Raw genomic sequence first — 17,973 nt, forward strand, 5'->3', positions numbered from 1 at the left:
GTAACTAAGATATGCTTGACTGCATGGCGAGCAGGGTTAAATACTGCCCTTAGGAACAAGAATACACCAAAGGAGCCTATTATTACCTATGAACATTATGAAATAGATGCTTTCATAATGCAACTTTAAAATCTATTACAAAAAGTGATATGTACAATAGGGCCACACGTGATATGCACTTGATGTTTCAAATATTAACCAAAGGACAGAATATGGTGCTAGCTGACACCATCTGAGGGATCAGCTTCAGCCTGGTCTATAATCTAGTTCACACTGGGAAGCATGTGAAATAAAGTCAGACTGACAAACAAGTGCAAGACACTTTAGAAAAGAATGGAAAAGATCTGGGCTCTACAGAGCTCTGTTTTGCCCTCAGGGAAGCACATCAGCTTTCCTGCAACAAGCTCTCAAGGTGGATCAGGGTAAGAGAGTAACAGGTTTGCAGCCCTGTCTGGAAACATGCAGCCTCCATTACTTACAAAACTCACTGCCCTAGAAGCTCTGTCCACATGCAGGGAAGCTAGGAAGCACTTTTCAGGTAAAACTTGTGTAGTTTCTAACCATATTTATGCAAATTTCTAACAATTTGACAAACTCCTTCCATTAAAAATTAGCCCTATGTGCTTTTCCTTTTCATTCAGATATTTTCCATACCAATCTCTTCTTTTTCTTTTAAATTCAGAGTGATTCAGAGTTTTCAAATTGAGTTCAATAATATTTTAAAAGTCCAAAAATCTCACAGAAAAAAAAAATGTATATATAGCTTTGAATCAAAAATCTTTTCATTTGATCCAAAGTAATTTTTATTGCTGCTTTTTGTTTTGCCTTGTAACCTTGAACTTCCTTTAAATATTAACATTCATTAGCAAACAAAAGAATCAGTGATTTATACTGCCGTGATCTGTAAATATCAGATGTACTTAATCAGGGTGCGTAGAAAACAATGGCTGACCACCAGTAAATGGACCAGCAGTAAATCTGGTCTCTCACGTTTACCTTGTCCATAGAAGCTCCACAAATGGAGGACAATGATAACTTTACCTTCTGCTTTGCAGATGATTGGCCACTAATCTAACTGCTCGAGTACACACACAAACAGAAAATGAAATAAAATAAGGGAACAAGTAACAAAACACAACTAAAACAAAATGTATTCCAGATGCAGTGTTCACCCTGGAAAGAAAGCAAGTGGGAAAATGCACTAATAATGCCAAAAGTCTGTCGTTTTCTATCCAATTTATCTCAGTGAAAATACCCAAGTTAATAAACAGCCAAAAATCCCAGGACAAGCAAACAGAATTTGAAAGGCAATCATTGAAGGACAGGCTTGGAAAATTTTCTTCAGACTGGTTTGTTAGAAAATACATCTAGAAGAATTGCTAGTCCCACATATAATGGCAGTAACTGTGTTCCAGTGAGAGATGTCTGAAAGTAAAACAGCAGCTTCAGTTTGTCATATGTTTGTTTTAGCTTTTAATGCAGACCTCATGCTCTGCTTGTATAAGACAACAAACCAGCATGCCCATTCCTGATCTCGGTGTGGGTAAACCTGACTTAGTTGGCCCAGCAAACATATTTCTGCGGACTTTGACATACCCGTTCATTCATTTTGCCAGTCTTCTTTAAACACAGCTTCATTACTCTGAAAAGATTTACACTAGCACTGAAGCAGAGCCTGGCAGGGTAAGGCAGTCACAGGCACACTCTACATCTCTGTATCTGTGGATGGCAGGGCTTAGAGCTGTATTGCACCATCCACCAGCTGCATTTCACTCTCCCACTTTTGCAGGGAGAGTGAGGGCAACAGGGCAGCAGCGGACATGAAGCAGGGTCAATGCTCACTGCAAAGGTGGAGTGCTCATCAGGTTGCCAGTTTGGAGATAAGAAATTTGTCACATCTTAGAGATGCCTTCCCCTACATGTCTGGTAAACCATGTATATTTCTCTCTCTGCAGTTTCAGGAAAACCAAGGAGGCAGCAATCCCGCTGCCTCGCTGCCTAGGAGTGTGTTTAGGTAAATGCCTTTTCCTAGGTATTAGGAAAAACATCTTTACCAAGAGGGTAGTTTGATGTTGGAACAGGTTTCCTTGTGAGGTGGTCAATGTCCCGTGCCTCTTAGTGTCCAAGAGGCATCTGGATAATGCTCTGAATGACATGTTTTAACTTCAGCCAGCCCCAAGGCAGCCTGAAAGATGGACTCAACAGTCTTTGTATGTTCCTTCCAACTGGAACTATTATTTTGTTTTCTTTTCTGTTCTGTGAAATGAAATGAAATGAAATGAAATGAAATGAAATGAAATGAATTAAATGATGGACGTGGAAAAATCCAGCTTCAGGCAGGGACACAGGTTTTGCTCAGTTCACAGATTGACTGTCACACAATAACTCACCCAGCAGTGAAACTGGGGAGCCTGCAACCAGGAAAGGGAACAGGCAAATGCCTGGGACATCAGAACCCACTTATCAGAGTTTCTGTCACCCCACTGTCTGCCTCGCTTTCCCATGCCAGAGCCCCCAAAACCCAGGCTTCTGCCTGCAGCCAAGGCTCTGGTTGTGACGAGCCACAGCTGTGGCTGGAGGTGGCTTATCCCAGTCAAAGCCATAGCCACCAGTCTGACCTCAGAGCATGCAGCTAGGAGGTCAGCCAGGGAGCCCGCCAACAGAGATGCCTCGCTAGGTATGCAGGGCTGAACTGAATAAAAGATGCTTTTTGCTAGGTTCATTTTCAGACTACTTCTCCAGTCCGTATTCTTATGTGTGATATGGCACTGTGTGCACTCCTGAAGGCACTGACGAAGCAGAAGCACACAAGAAGAAAAATAGCACGTGTACCGACAGGCACTGACAGATTATGTGCAGATCTACGTGCATAGAGATGTGAAAACACTTTGCACATACAGGCTTTTCTTGGCCACATCTCAGGTTAAAGAAACCCCTCCAGAGAGGCTTAACAGATCACAGGTAAATCCACTATAAGTATACATGGGATCAATAGACCACCTATTATCACCTTTGGGTCCTTCCACCAGTACACTTTTACTCACCAAAAGTGCTTTCTGCTCATGCCTGTAATGCCTTATATTCGTTAGCTAACACTTCTATTAACAGTATATGTAAAACCATTGCCCAAATTTTCACAAGTGATTTCAAAATCTCTGTGTGCATTGGGTAATTTTTTTCCACACTTCAGCCAAAAAGCTGTTTATTGCAGTTGTGGCTGGAAGGCACATAGTCATATTCAATAGCATCTCTCCAAAATTCCCTGTCCCACCAAGACTGCCAATTAACTTCAAATGAAGGATGTATATAATTTTATTATCCTACAGATTGCACACTATTGTCCCCTTCCTTTATCTTTATATTAACAAGAACCTGGTCAAAGATGTACAATTTTATTTGTAACAGTCCTGAGTAGGCTGTCATATTTAAAAAATCAAACATGCAGATTTTTGTAACACTACCTCATTTCCAAGATGCTACAAGGCACAGAAATCCCATCAATGACTAATGAGTTGTGGGTTAAGGTGGACGTACCTTGCTGTGAAGTCACTGTACTATTCTCGACCCGTGCTGCCTGCCATAAAATTTTAATGCTGCCTCTGACATATTTATGAAATACCTCACCTAGTCTTTGCAGGATGACAAAAAGATTTACATCTGCAATTACTGCAAGCACATAGGTTTTAGATATGCACTTTAAACTTTTGTACACAAAGATATTTAACTTTAATACAACAAAGGTAGGTGGTGCCACAGAGCAACCATATTGGAACTGCATTAGGAAAGAATTATCTCCCTCTACAAAGAGGACAACCGTCCAACTCATCTGCACAGAACATGGCATTGCAATTAATGATGAGGAGGAAGTTGCCCCTTCCCTTCTTTGGCTGCCCTCTACAGAGATGCCTGCCCTTTCTAACCAGACATCAGTACGTGACCTTTTGGTACTCCAGCTAGACCCAGGAATGAAAAGCTGCACTGCCAGAACATCCAAGTAAACCAAGACATGCTCATGAGGATGTGGGGCTAAAAATGAAGTTCCCCTCTGTGATACTCATCTTGTGCAGCTTGGCAGATTGTTCCAACCACGTGGTACCACTACGTGTGCCATGCAGGCTGCTTACTACCTTGCTGCTTGCAGCTCTCTTGAACTCTGGTCAATGGGGCTGCCTTCTTCCTGATGCTCCATTTTAGGATCATTCAAGAAGGACAATTGGCACTGAGTGCCTTATTTCCAGTCAGGATGTCGTACACACTCTCAGCGCTTGCATCCAGGCCTTTAAAGATCTTAGCATTTCCAGCCTTTGAGTGCACTGCAGTATGCATGATTTCGTTTTCTCTGTTGCAAACTGAACAGCTGGTAGCACAGGCTGGATGAGAAGGGAAATTTCCATCTCACAAAACACCTTAAAATATGTTTGCAGCCCAAACTGTTAGAAAAAAAAAAAGGTCAAGAAAATATATCGTGGAATTAAATTCTTCAAACTGTGTAATTGAAACGTTGCTTTTGGGTCAGCCAAAAATAGTCCACTCCATGCTTTTTTTTTTCAGATCTTTGCCTTTCTTTATATATAATTTCAGCCTTTGGAATGGTAGCATAATATGTTGTTACTTCCAGGAATTACACAAGTAATTTAACTAACAGCAGAAGTAGTTATAAGGTTATGAGGCATAACAATATATCCATAATGTGGAAATTAGAGTTCAAATGTCTGGAAATTAAGGATTTGGGTATCTTGATAAAGTTACTTTGTTGTTGACAGTGAAGCAGTCTTCATTAATCTGAAAATACCGATGTGAAAAAGGGTAGGAAAGTGTCTTCGCAGCTCATGGAGCAGCTGCCCACACCAGCATGCTCACAGCCATCCCACTGGTGCCCTTGGTGACCATCTAGAACACACTGAGGCAGGCCACTGCTCACTTGGGAGCAGGTCAGGAGCTCTGGCAACGCCAGATTACAGAGTCCTGTCCTTTCTGCCAAGGTGGCAGCACCTTTGAAAGATGGAAAAGTCGAGATGTCTTCTAAGCCCCCTGTGTGGATGAACACTTTTGGCTGAGCCCCTCAAAATCTTTGCATCTCATCCTTTCATCCAGAAAGACTGGCTTTTCAGATGGAATTCAGGCATCAGCCATCCCTGGACTAGGGCTTCACCATGTCAGCAGGGCAGGCTTTTACTCCCTGGTTCTTTCTGTCATAACGGGGAGCTCACACAAGCTCTGAAATTCAGAGACGTGGCTACAGCAGGGATGTCAGTTTTTCCTTCTGACACCAAACACAATGCAAATTAATGTTTGAGTGACAAAAGACAGGTAATTTCTCACTTGATTTTCATAGCACTGCTTTGGTTTTACACTACATCCACGTTATAGCAGTTATTTGAATGCAGGAAAAAAACATGTTAGCCAAACACAGGTCAGTCTGTGGAAGCGCAGCAGCTTGGGCCTTCACAGGATCACCAAACACACATTTTGCAACCAAAGCCACTTCAGGGTGATATCTGCAGCCCACTTATTCTGGCCCAATCCAACTGAGACAGCAACAAATTGTGCTGAGCATAAGGACACACAATTAGGAAGTGAGGACTGGTGGGAGCCTCATTCCCCACCTAGCAGAGGTAGCCTGATGCTTGAGGACACTGTGGCCTGGTGTGTGCAGGCCATGTGCATCCTGAACCCCCAGGCCTGACTTCCAAGGAAAGAGGCTCCTTGCTAAGTGCTGGCACCAGGAAGCACACAAGATTGAAAATTAAGCAGTCCTTTGCTGAACTGGCACCTTTGCTCCAAAAAAAAGTTCATATGAGGAAGAAAAGACAGGGCAGCATCTTCACACCAGGCCCAGAGAACAGCTGTTGACAAAGCAAGTGGTTCTTCTCCTGCCTGTATGTCACTAATCACATCACTGAGTCCACACACATATCTTAATTCAGCAAGTACAACATCCACGCCCACTTGGGGATTACATACTTTGCAGCAAAGGTGCTGTGTGGCAAAGTAACCTTTGTTGCTAATACCTGAGACACCAAAGATTTAGAGCATCTTGTGAAACAGACATTGATTCAGGACCAGAGTGCTGCTTTTAGTCTTCTTATGTAATAATTAAGGGGAACACTTTTAATCTTCCCAACTTAATTTCCAGTAAGAGTAGAGACTGATCCAAAGTCTACTGCAGTCACAAGTGAAAGACAGTGTATTCTCAAAATTAACTTGATTCTCAAAATATACCAGTGTGTGATCTAACCATCAGTCTGCAACTATTTGAGTTTACTACAGGACAGATGCTCTATGTTCAGACAGTTCTAACTGCAAGAAAACTCTCTACAGAAACCATCACAGAAAATCAGGCCTACAGTCTTGGAAAACAAGACCAGCAAGAGGTAAAAATGTTGAAGCTAGAAATAACACTACGAGGTTGCTGCAGACCCCTTAGCACCCCTCCCAAAACATTTGCTGTGGTCCTCCTCAAGCTGCAAAGAGGACAAAGCTAACAAGGTATGGAGCCTCAGTGCCAGATGCTTCTCTCCAGCCTCTACTTGCGTTCCATTGGCAACACAAATGCTGGAAAGAGGAGACAGCAAGTTCACTGCAGACTAACTCAGCAAGTGTTTTCTAAAGCTATGAAGCTGTGCAGATGGCAAACCTCTCAGGCTGGCCCCCAGAGCCAGGTACAACTTATAGTATACATCCTTCCATGGGATGCTACATACATGCTGCAGATTTGCTCTCCAGGGTCTAATGTTTCAGGGGAAAAGAAACTGAATCCTACAGGGCACCAGTCATACAGTCAAACAGCTGGCAGTTCAGCTGTAGAGCGTACATGTGACAGCTGTACAAACTTGCTCTCTGTTCAGTGCTACCTGGTGGTTAGTTCACAATGGCATGGCTAACTTGCATGGCCCAGTGCCGCCAGTGTTGTGCGGATATACAACAGGCACACAGGATCGCACACACCACAGGATCATGGAATTGTAGGGGTTGGAAGGGACCTCCAGAGATCATCGGGTCCAACCCCCCTGCCAAAGCAGGTTCCTTAGAGCAGGCTGCCCAGGTAGGCGTCCAGATGGGCCTTGAATATCTCCAGAGAAGGAGACTCCACAACCTCCCTGGGCAGCCTGTTCCAATGCTCATCACCCTCACCGTGAAGAAGTTCTCTTGTATACTCATGCAGAATTTCCTGTAATCCATTTTGTGGCCATTGCCCCTTGTTCTGTCCCCACAGACAGACCACTGAAGAGAGGTTGGCCAAATCCCACTGTTTCCCACACTTAAGATATTTGTAAACATTGGTAATATCCCCTCTCAGTCTTCTTTTCTTCAGGCTGAACAGCCCCAGGTCTCTCAGCCTTTCCTCATAGGGAAGATGCTCCAGGCCCCCTATCATCTTTGTTGCCCTCCGCTGGACTCTTTCCAGGAGCTCCCTGTCTTTTTTGCACCAGGGAGCCCAGAACTGGGCACAGTACTCCAGGTGAGGCCTGACCAGGGCACAGTAGAGGGGCAGGATCACCTCCCTTGACCTGCTGGCCACGCTCCTTTTAATGCATGCCAGGATCCCGTGGGCCCTCATGGCCATGAGGGCACACTGCTGGCTCATGGTCAACCTGTCATCCACCAGGACCCCCAGGTCCTTCTCCTCAGAGCTCCTCTCCAGCAGGTCACCCCACAGCCTGTACTGATACATGTGGTTGTTCCTTCCCAGGTGCAGGACTCTACACTTGCTCTTGTTAAGCCTCATTTGGTTTCTTCCTGCCCAGCTCTCCAGCCTGTTCTGGTCTCGCTGAATGGCAGCACAGCCTTCTGGCATGTCAGCCACTCCTCCCAGCTTTGTATCATCAGTGTACTTGGTGAGGGTGGACACTATTTCCTCATCAAGATCATCGATGATGTTGAACAAGACCAGACCCAGCACTGACCCCTGGGGCACACCACTAGTCACAGGTCCCCAGTTGGACTCTGTACCATTGATCACCACCCTCTGAGCTCGGCCAGTCAGCCGGTTCTCAACCCACACCACAAGCTCCTTCTGCTTGTGGATACAGTGGGCCAGGAAATACTTTCCAGTGCTTTCTTTTGGGATCTAAGCGCTTTCTCATAGTCAAACACAGTTTGTCAGAAAACTGCCTGTTTGATTTTGGTGGCTTGGTCTGCTGCTCCACAAGCACCCCACACATCATTAGTGTTGCTCCCAACACCCCCATACCATCACTGGTTGCAGAGGCAGGTTCTGGGCACACCATATGGTTTGTAGAGCACACTATTTGTTGCTTGTAACCACAATGCTTTTGTAATCTCAAGGTTTTGAAAACTCTGGGTATTGATATAACACAAGGACACACAACCTTAAGAATGATGAACACTCAGAAATTGTATAGGATTTTGTGTGCTCCCACATCTGTGATGCTTAAGTCTGAGAAACCAAAAGCAAAATTCAACCCCACAAGCATATTCAGGCCAGCTGGCAGCCATGCTTTCACACCTAGCAAGCAATGACTGCACTCAGGACCAAAGTAATTTAACCAGATTTTCAGTACTTTGCTTAACTAATCCAAACCACAACTTTCCAAAACCAGAACTAGTGTAGACCTCATGGCTTCCTAATTACATTCTGCTTTTTCTTTTTTACTTGTGCTTTGTTTCTACCAACAATCAGTAATAATGATAATAATAATAATAATAATAATAATAATAATAATAATAATAACAATAATAATAATAATAATAATAAGATCCAATAGGAGGGCACCCACGGATGACAGAGCATGAAGCAACAAGCCTAATCTGTACCAAGAAATGTCCTTGCTGGACACTGAGCTCCCACTGCACGCAGGTAAGCATGGGGATGTACTGCCTGGGAAGCCACTGTCATTGCTGCTTTTAAGAGCCAGTCAGTCAATGATTTATTGGGAAACCTTACGTAAAGCTGTTCCTGCCTGTTGAGAGGAGAAGGCACCTTGCAGCCCCCACAGCTGCAAGGATGTGAGGGATCATCAGTGATGTCCTGATGCCTAGTCTCAGTGCTAATGAGCAGACCCCACAGAAGGCAAGCTCTATCAGCCAGTCCTGCATTGGGCAGTTCCCTGATGCCATCTTCTACAGGGCAATTAATGACCGAGGCCAAACTTCAACATGTTTCATCTACAGGCACCTCATCTTTAAAATTCTGGCTGGGGCAGAGACTTGTGCTCACAATGCTTCCAGCACAAAGGGACCTGAAAGCAACTGGCTTGCAGAGGATAGAAAAACTTTTACTGATGATAAAAAATAAAAATAGAAACAGCAACAAAAGGCATTCTAAATTCTTGCTGTTGCTTTTATAATCACCAGCATTGCTTAAAGATGAGCAGTGAGTCAAGCTCCTAGCACTGAATGAACCATCAACAGGAAACAGCCTCTATTTTTAGACTGCTGTCAGTGTCTCCTTGTGGATATGCTGCACTGAGACAAGAGATAAAAGCTGTGCACGTCCTGCAGTTTAGCCCTGCCTGGGAGATGCAGGATTTAGCTCAGTATCACCAAGAAGTCAGGATTCTTTTGAACAAGCCTGTTATGCTGTGGCTCATTGGGTCTAGAAAATACAGCCAGGTCTGTCATCAAGACCAAGCACTGAACACCTTCCACCTCTCCTCCTCGGCTTGCCCAGGCAGCAGGTGGCTGCACTTAAGCAGAAGGCATCCCTCCACGTGGAGCAGCCAAGCCCTGCCAACTACAGTGTGCTTGTCAATTTGCCCAGTGTAGCAACCTCCAAAATTACCCTACACACACTCAGTTACCATAAGCAAGCCAGGAGCCCTGGGCAGAGCAGAAAATGAGAAGACATGACCAAGACCCCTGGCATTCATCCATCCACACAAATTGTCCCCCAGCAGGAACCCTTTTTGCAGCCAAACAGTGACTTCGGTCTCAGCATCTGGACAAAAATATCCCACGAGGTCAGTCCCTTGTCCCACGAGCAGTATTTCAAGCCAGCTCCTGGGTCAGCTGCCAGAGCCCCAGACTCCTCAGGTGGGGACAGGGTGGTCTCTGTGGCAAGCTCTGGCTGCAGCCCCCCGCCTCTGTGCCCCCCGGCCCCCCATCGTTGCTACCGGTTGACGCGGCTGATTTATTTGACTGAAGCTAGCCAAACTGTCACTCAGGAGCTGCCCCCTTGGTACCTCTTATGCTGGATCTACTTGAGGGTGGGATTGCCTGAGCCGCTCCTGTCAGGGTTTTCAAACGAAACAAGCCGCTGAATCTGGATCTGACAGCTCAGCCGCCGAATTAGGGCTATTTGCATGCTAATTTTCACCGTGCTTAACTCGCTGGCAGACCTAGCGCGAGAAGCAGCCTCTGCATGTTTGGAACAATGCTTGACTGATCTAGCGGCATTAACGAGCAAATTATGGTAATTTTGTTATTACAAATTCATAGAAATTTCCAAAGAGTGGAGCAATACAATATGTTTTTTCTCCTCCTCCTCACTCCTAAATATGGAGCCTTTTGTTTATACACACTTTGCCTTGCTTACTTATGTTTAGTTATGCATAATGTTTCACTTCAAAGGGAGGAGGCAGAAATTACAGCTAGAGCCAAGGGAACCAGCACAGAAGCCTAGACTGGCTTACTAAGCCACTTGGGACCATGTCCCTGGCCAGGGTAAAGCAGCAGAGTGCCTTGGAAGTCAGGGGAGTCAAGAAAAATTGACCCCAGTTCGGGATCTGTTCTGTAGGAAGAAAATATGTTCGGGAACAGCAGATCTAGAGGCTGTTGGTTTTTCTTTTCCAATGTTCCACCTTCTTTCCATCACCAGCATAATTTCTAAATCAATTTAATGAAATAATTTCTGACAATGTTGTATTGAAAACAATATAATTTCTGTCTATATTCTTTGTAAGTGCAGTAATTACATTCCTGAAAAAACAAAATATTTCTCTAGTCTTCCAAGTTCCTGGCAGCCCCTTATTCAAAAAGCACTGGATATCAGCTATTTAACTGCTTCATTATTAATTATTAATAAATGATTATAAATCAGTTGTCATTTGGTTTGCAACCTGCTATTGCCCCAAGATATTTGTGATGGCACATCACTTGCTTCATCATATGCGATAGAATTTCTGTTGGATTTGCCTTCTGACATTACAGAAAAGTGGCGAAGCACCTCTGTGAAGCAGTCCTAGACTTAGGAAAAAGCAGTAATTCATTTAAATGGAAATGACATACTCCAACATCAGTACTTTCCGTACTTTAGCAGTCGGTCTTCTGGCTTTAAAGGTGGATGCTGTGATATGCTTTTGTGTGCATTTAGGGGCATGAAGGTGTTTTAGGGACACTCTGGATGATGGCTGGATGCACACTATATAACTGCATTCACAAACTGAAATGTGAAATCCCCAAAGAGTCAAAACATTCTGGGTCAAAATCTTCAGGCAGCTACAGATTACCTTCAAGGTAGTTATGCTAAGTGCATGTCCTAGCATCAATCCTTCTACCTGCTGATAGAAAACACGATTTCTCATGGCATCTCTTCCACCTGATCAAATTCTCTGCCTGAATCCCAAAAGGCAAGCAGCAGAAATGAGCAACCCAGAATTTACACACCCTCCTGAAGCCACCTGTCCAGATAGAGCGAGACAAGCACATCGCTGAACAGTCTCACTCTGACCCTGAGGAGCCCTGGCCCGTTGGGTGGGACAGAAGGGCACAGGGAGGAATAGAGGGGGTTTTGACAGAAATGAATACGGTATAATCCATTATACAGTGGAGCTGCAAAAAGTCATGATACTGGCAAGAAGCAAGTAATCACAATCAGAACAGAGGCAAAAATCCTCGTAATATCAGAGTATGAAACAGGTGAAGCAGATGGCAAAAGGATTCAGATATCATCTCCAGGCTTCAAGGAGACAACTTGCAACTTCCCACTTCACCAAAGAAGTGTTAAGAGGTCCTTTCAGAAAAAAAGTATTTCCTCCCTGATTTTCCTTTTGCTTTCACTGGTGGCAACAGCTTTACTGTTTAAGTAACCAACTGTTTCCAGCTTTATGCTGTGAATCAGAAGAGCACACACAGTTCAGGCTCTCCCACGGATGCCCTCTATCATGCCACATACTGTAATTTTCTTTGTCAGTCACATTTTTTCAATGTTTTACCTCCCAGCTACCTTCCTGTCAAATATTTACTGCTTCACATCAGGAGGCTACAAAATGCTATGACAAAACTCTGGCACAGGCAGAGCCAAAAACTAGTAACATAAACATATGATAATACTGATGACTAAACTCTTCACAGTGCATGGCAGGGGAACACTATCCCCAAAGGCTTTGTGTAGAAACTGGTATCTTGTAATACCTGCCTTTTGATCCCAGCCACAACACAGCACTTGAGTTTCTGTTCTTCACACAAACGTTACCATACGTAATGTTTCAAGTGGGTTGAGAGAGGGTGTTTCCCCTTAGAGGGTTAGGTGGGAGAAACAGCCTAAACAGGGAGAAGCTACACAATCTATGTCTGCATTAATATCTTCTAATCACAAGGAAAAAAATATTTTAAAAACCATGTGTTTTGTTTCTCGACACTATCTCTTTCTGTTTTGCACATTCGGGCTAGCCTCTTCCTTTAGATAAAAGATTGTTAATGATACCCTTGCTATTTTTTATGCTTTTCTTTTAGAAGCCCATTTTTGAATGTCACTGTTTTCAGGTCCCTTTAGTTGGGTAATTGCACATAGACTTCATATAAAGGAAATTCATTTGTTCAGGGTCACTGCATGGTTTTTCATTAAAAACAAATTACCGGTGTTGAGAAAGGACATCTGGGTTTCGAGAGTCCCATTAATGACTGTATTTTCAGCATCGCTATTCCGGACAGTCTACCCTTTCCTGTCACCCTGTGCGCAGGGCCCCAAGAGGACAATGTGAATGACAGTCCTGGGGAAGGGAGGACATGGGAGAGGTGCTCAGGACTCCATCCCAAAGACAAGTAGGTGGAAAAATGAGGAAAAAGGTAGAAAACAGAGGGTAACGGGGCTGCTGTCTGAGCACTTCCAACACCAGAGCCGGAATAAATACTTACGTGAACAAGCATGGTTACTTGAGTGTAATCTTTTTGCATTTCAGCCGCAGACACACCAGCAGCAGTGGGGCCAGTGGCAGGCACCTCTGGGCTGCAGCAGGTCACCGTGGTCGTTGGTGGGAGAAGATGGGTGGAGACCAATTTCCCCGGGTCCTTGTGCAAACATTAGGCACTGTCCCGTGACAAGGAAGCTGCCTGTACAGCTCCCTCCAGACTCTGACGGTGAATTACAGCTTTGTTTTTTTAGCAGTGTCTCAGGTCTAGAGCAGAGCTATCACACCGGTGTGGACTGCAAGCATAACTGATTTCCAGAGAGGGACCTACTGTTAACAGCTTACTGACTCACTCTCTGCTCATCATATTAGACAGAAGATATTGGAATATTGGAAGTCCTGATTCTGAGGTGTATTTCAGCAGTGCTGTAATCAAAACATTGAGTCACAGGCTTCAGTAGGTCTCTTGATGCTGCTCACGGCAAGATCAGCAGTAAGGCCAGACCAGGATGCTAAGGGCTTTATCCAGTCTGGCCTTGGAAACCATCTCCACCACCTCCTCTACTTCATGAATAAAGGTGTTAAAGAGGACAGACCCCTGCACATATGCTATGGTGTCGCAGACAGAGCTTGGCACTAACCACCAGCCTCCAAGCTTGACCATCCCACCAGTTATTTTCCCATTTTGCTGTCCATCAGCAGCATCCACACAGTAACATTTAACTTGGATAAAAGCATACAAAGGGACACAAGAACACTGTGAAAGACAGTGTTTTGCAGGCCATGGATCAAAGTGACTGGGCAGTACCTGAAGCATCACAGCCCCTGCCCCAGGGGCAGGCTGTGCTCCTGTAAGTCCTACCCTGTTTATCTGTTGAGTGCCCAGGCCCTGTGCTGTCAGAGGACTGTGGTGTGCCATCACTGCAGCACCTCCTGAAAAGCTCCTCACCAGTCACCTTTTCAGGGATAACAGCCACCAAAAGGCAGAAGGCAGTACAAGCATGTAGGGCCAGTAACCTGCAGAGGAATACTCTTTACAGGACCCACAAGAGATGCCAGCTCTCAGTTTCTAAAGCTCCGGACTGAAATCAAAGCTATACCTCTGGTTCTTTGGTTTCTTTAGAGAAAAATCTTTGATTAGTTTATTCTCTTGGCCACATGGATCACATACATGTCAAAAAGGGAATTCTGTGGTGACACGTAAGTCCCTGTATTTGCAGAGAAGGAAGGAGGGAAATCTAAGAGTGTGGATCAAATGTTTTGTGCCAGGCATGGAAAGGCAGAGGGGACATGCTCCCATAGGACAGTCTTGGCTGCTGGAGAGCCAGGAACCACAGGTGGGAGGAAGAAGCCTTTCCTGTTCAGACGAATAATGGGGAACCTGGAAAAGCGATACGAAGAGAGCAAGAAGCTGAAACTACATGGCTGCTGTTTCCAGCTTGAAAATGCCGAGGGGCTCAAAGGTTTCCCTCGCCCTTCACACATACTATAAACCCCCAGCAACTATGACACAAATACCAAGTGTAGTGGGGAACAGCTAATTCACAGCAGCACAAGCAATGTCAGCAGCATGCAACAAAACACCCTGTATGTCTTGTTGTATATATATTTCTCTCATATCTCTAAGTACCTAACTCACACAATCACTTAATAATGAGCAAAAATTAATGGCTAACAATTAAAAATCTCATCAAGGAAGCACATTTCTAGCAGAGGAGGTGGCATGTCATGAAATGAATCCCTGTGAAAGAGGCAAAACAAACGTATACATGCTTGGTCATGGCAATTTGGCTATTTCAGAACAATTGCAGATGTGCCTCTGGAACCAGACCTGATCTGTCAGCTACTTCTGGGTCAGCCCCTCAGAGACTGTGGTGCTTTCCCTAGTAAGACTCTGAAACTCGCCCTGCAAATGACAAGAGGCAAAGAAGGATTGAGAAGGTATTTTGGATGCTAGTTAGCAAATTCTCACTTAAATGAGAAGGCGAACCTAAAGAAATTGGAGCTGACCTTCACACTAGCTGGAGCAGAAGGTTGTTATTAAAGGAACCAGTGAGAGGAACAGTGCAGTTATTCAATGTAATGGGTCACACAGGCCTATGTGTAGTTAAAAATAAAATCTATTACCCGGGAAAATCAGCTCAGACAACTCTATATCACTGACCCCTCACTGCATTTCCTCATACTGAGCTCCACCAAGCCCATCATTCTCACAGATTTGCCATCCCACTCTGGCAGGTGCTCCTGAACAGCTGGTAACTGCTGATGTATTTATTCCCCAGCTCCCACAACCAAAAAAATAATAATAATAATAATAATAAAGAAAAGGAAGAACATGCATACCCCTTAAATAGGGAAGTGACCAGGGCTCATGGTTGGATATTCATAGAGTCACAGAATATCCCGAGTTGGAAGGGACCCACAAGGATCATTATGACAAACTCCTGGCTCCCCAGAGGACCACCCAAAAAGTCAGGTTATGTGTATGAGAGCATTGTCCAAATGCTTCTTGAACTCCAGGAAGTTCAGTGCTGTAGCCACTTCCTAGGGGAGCCTGTTCCAGTGCCCAACCACCCTCTCTGTGAAGAACATTTTCCTGATATCCAGCCTGACCCTCCCCTGTCCCAGCTCCATGCAGTCCCCTCGGGTCCTGTCACTGTCCCCAGAGAGCAGAGCTCAGCGCCTGCCCCTCCACTCCCTGTGAGGGACCTGCAGGCCACCACGAGGCCTCCCCTCTGTCACCTCCAGGCTGAACAATCCAAGCGACTTCAACTGCTTCTCCTACGTCTTCCCCGCTAGACCCTTCTCCATCTTTATTGCCCTACTTTGGACACTGTCCAACAGTTTTACATCTTTCTTCCTTATACTCTGGTGCCCAGAACTGCACACACCACTTGAGGTGAGGCTGCACCAGCTCAGAGCAGACTGGGACAATCCCCTCCCTTGGCCAGCTAGCGATGCCGTGCTTGATGCACCCCAGCCACTCCTGGCCACCAAGGCACACTGCTGGCTCATGTTCAGCTTGCTGTCAACCAAAAGCCCCAGATCCCTTTCTGTGGGGTTGCTCTCCAGCCTCTCATTCCCCACTCTTTATATATAACCAGGGTTGCCCCTTCCCAGGTGCAGAATCTGGCACTTGCTCTTGTTAAACTTCATATTATTAGGGATCACTCAGCTCTCTGATTTATCCAGATCTCTCTGCAAGGCCTCATCAACCTCGACAGAGTCAAAAGCTCCAGCCAATTTGGAATCGTCTGTGAACTTGCTCAAAAATCCTTCAAGTCCTTCATCCAGATTGTTAATGAAAACACTGAAGAGGACCGGTCCTAAAATGGAGCCCTGGGGAACCCCACTAGTGACAGATCACCAGCATGATGTAACCCCATTTATAAGAGCCCTCTGGGTCTCACCTGTCAGCCAATTGTTCACCCATCTTACTGTGATTTTATCTAACTGTATTCTGGTCATTTTGTTCAGACAGATACTGTGAGAGACAGCATTGAAACCTTTACTGAAATCCAGAAAGATTGCATCAACTGGCTTCCTTTGGTCAACTAGATGGGTGATCTTGTCATAAAAGAAAATTAAGTTTGTAGTGAAAGGCAGTCTGGAGGAAGACGACAGATTTCCACAAGGTTTCTAAAAGCCTCTAAATTGCCATCTCTAAACTTTGTGTTCAACAGCAGGTTCAGGCACAGAATTCGTACCTCTGTCTTCATGACCAGCCTGGCACACACATGATTAACTGATCCTCATACTCCAAATGCTCTGAAGTGTAACTACAGTTTTCAGTCATGCTAAAAAGTTAATGTAAAATTGAATCCTCAGGTGATTTAAGCAGCTGGCAATGCCACTGAAGTAAGAGCAGCCAAGCTGAGGACAGAAAAAGCTTTCTAATAGCTGTGTGTCTTTGAGAAATAGCGTAAAACAGGAAGTCTAACCTAACACTTTCCAAACAAGACTTTCTTTCAGATGTTCACTTTTTATCTTTTTATTTAAAAAAAAAAACACCTGCAGTCTTTCATCCTCTGTAGTCTCTCCAAGACCACATTTTATAGGTAAAAATTGTTTCAACTTAACCTCTGATCTAGCATCCATAGCCAGTTTCTAACTCTAACACAAAAATAACGTGGCTGATTAGATTATTTTTCTTAATTTCTCAGTGATCTGCTGGAAAACATTTTACAGAATATAATCAATTCTGGGCAAAAAGACTAATCCCAAAAGCCTGGTCATCATATAACTATCATCAACTTCTACTTTCTTATTAACAGTATTGTTTTCTAAATCACCACCTCCTGGAGCAATGTGATTACATATGAAATTCCACTTTGGGGGATTTTCTTCAATAATTGTCTGACCTTGCTGACTCCAAAGTGTCTAACTCATATGACCTTAAAGGCTTAGAAAGCAGTAGGGGGAAGAAAGATAATCCCCAATTTATCATTAATTTTCAAGCTATACAATACTTAGGGACCGGATTCATTACTTTTAACATATATATTTGAGCCTCAAGATACTTCTTACCCTTGTAGACAGCAGTGTCTGTCACGTCCAGACCAAAGGCAGCAGAGCTTGGGGACAAATCCCTTTGTTTCTTTCAAGTCTAAATAACCGCACTGATTTCCAGCAGTATCTGATCCCCAGTGCTTTGGCAGGAGTTAGCCCAACTCAGCCTTCCCACCACCACACACCCACCAGCTGCCCACTGCCAGCACCCCAATATCACCATCCTATTGAGCACTGCATGCAGATCCACAGCCAACAGTAAGAGAGGATTATGCAGATTATGTTAGGCTTACGCAGACCTTACTCTTACTGGGAAGTCTGCTCCTTCACTTAGGGCTGCGTTACATCTCTTCCCTCTCCAGTGCTGTGATTTCTGTCTCATGGTTGCCTCAGTGGAGAGCATCCAGAAAGTGCCACGGTTTCTTTCTGAAAT

The 17,973-nt window shown here is 44.5% G+C and overlaps 1 protein-coding gene across 4 annotated transcripts in view; it reads right to left on the bottom strand.

Moving 5' to 3' along the window:
* Positions 1-17,973, bottom strand: part of PAX5 (paired box 5) — a 133,409-nt gene that overhangs the window by 20,498 nt on the left and 94,938 nt on the right. The window lies entirely within an intron of this gene.

This window comes from Anas acuta, chromosome Z, assembly GCF_963932015.1.
Source record: "Anas acuta chromosome Z, bAnaAcu1.1, whole genome shotgun sequence".
In the NCBI taxonomy this organism is placed as follows: domain Eukaryota; kingdom Metazoa; phylum Chordata; class Aves; order Anseriformes; family Anatidae; genus Anas; species Anas acuta.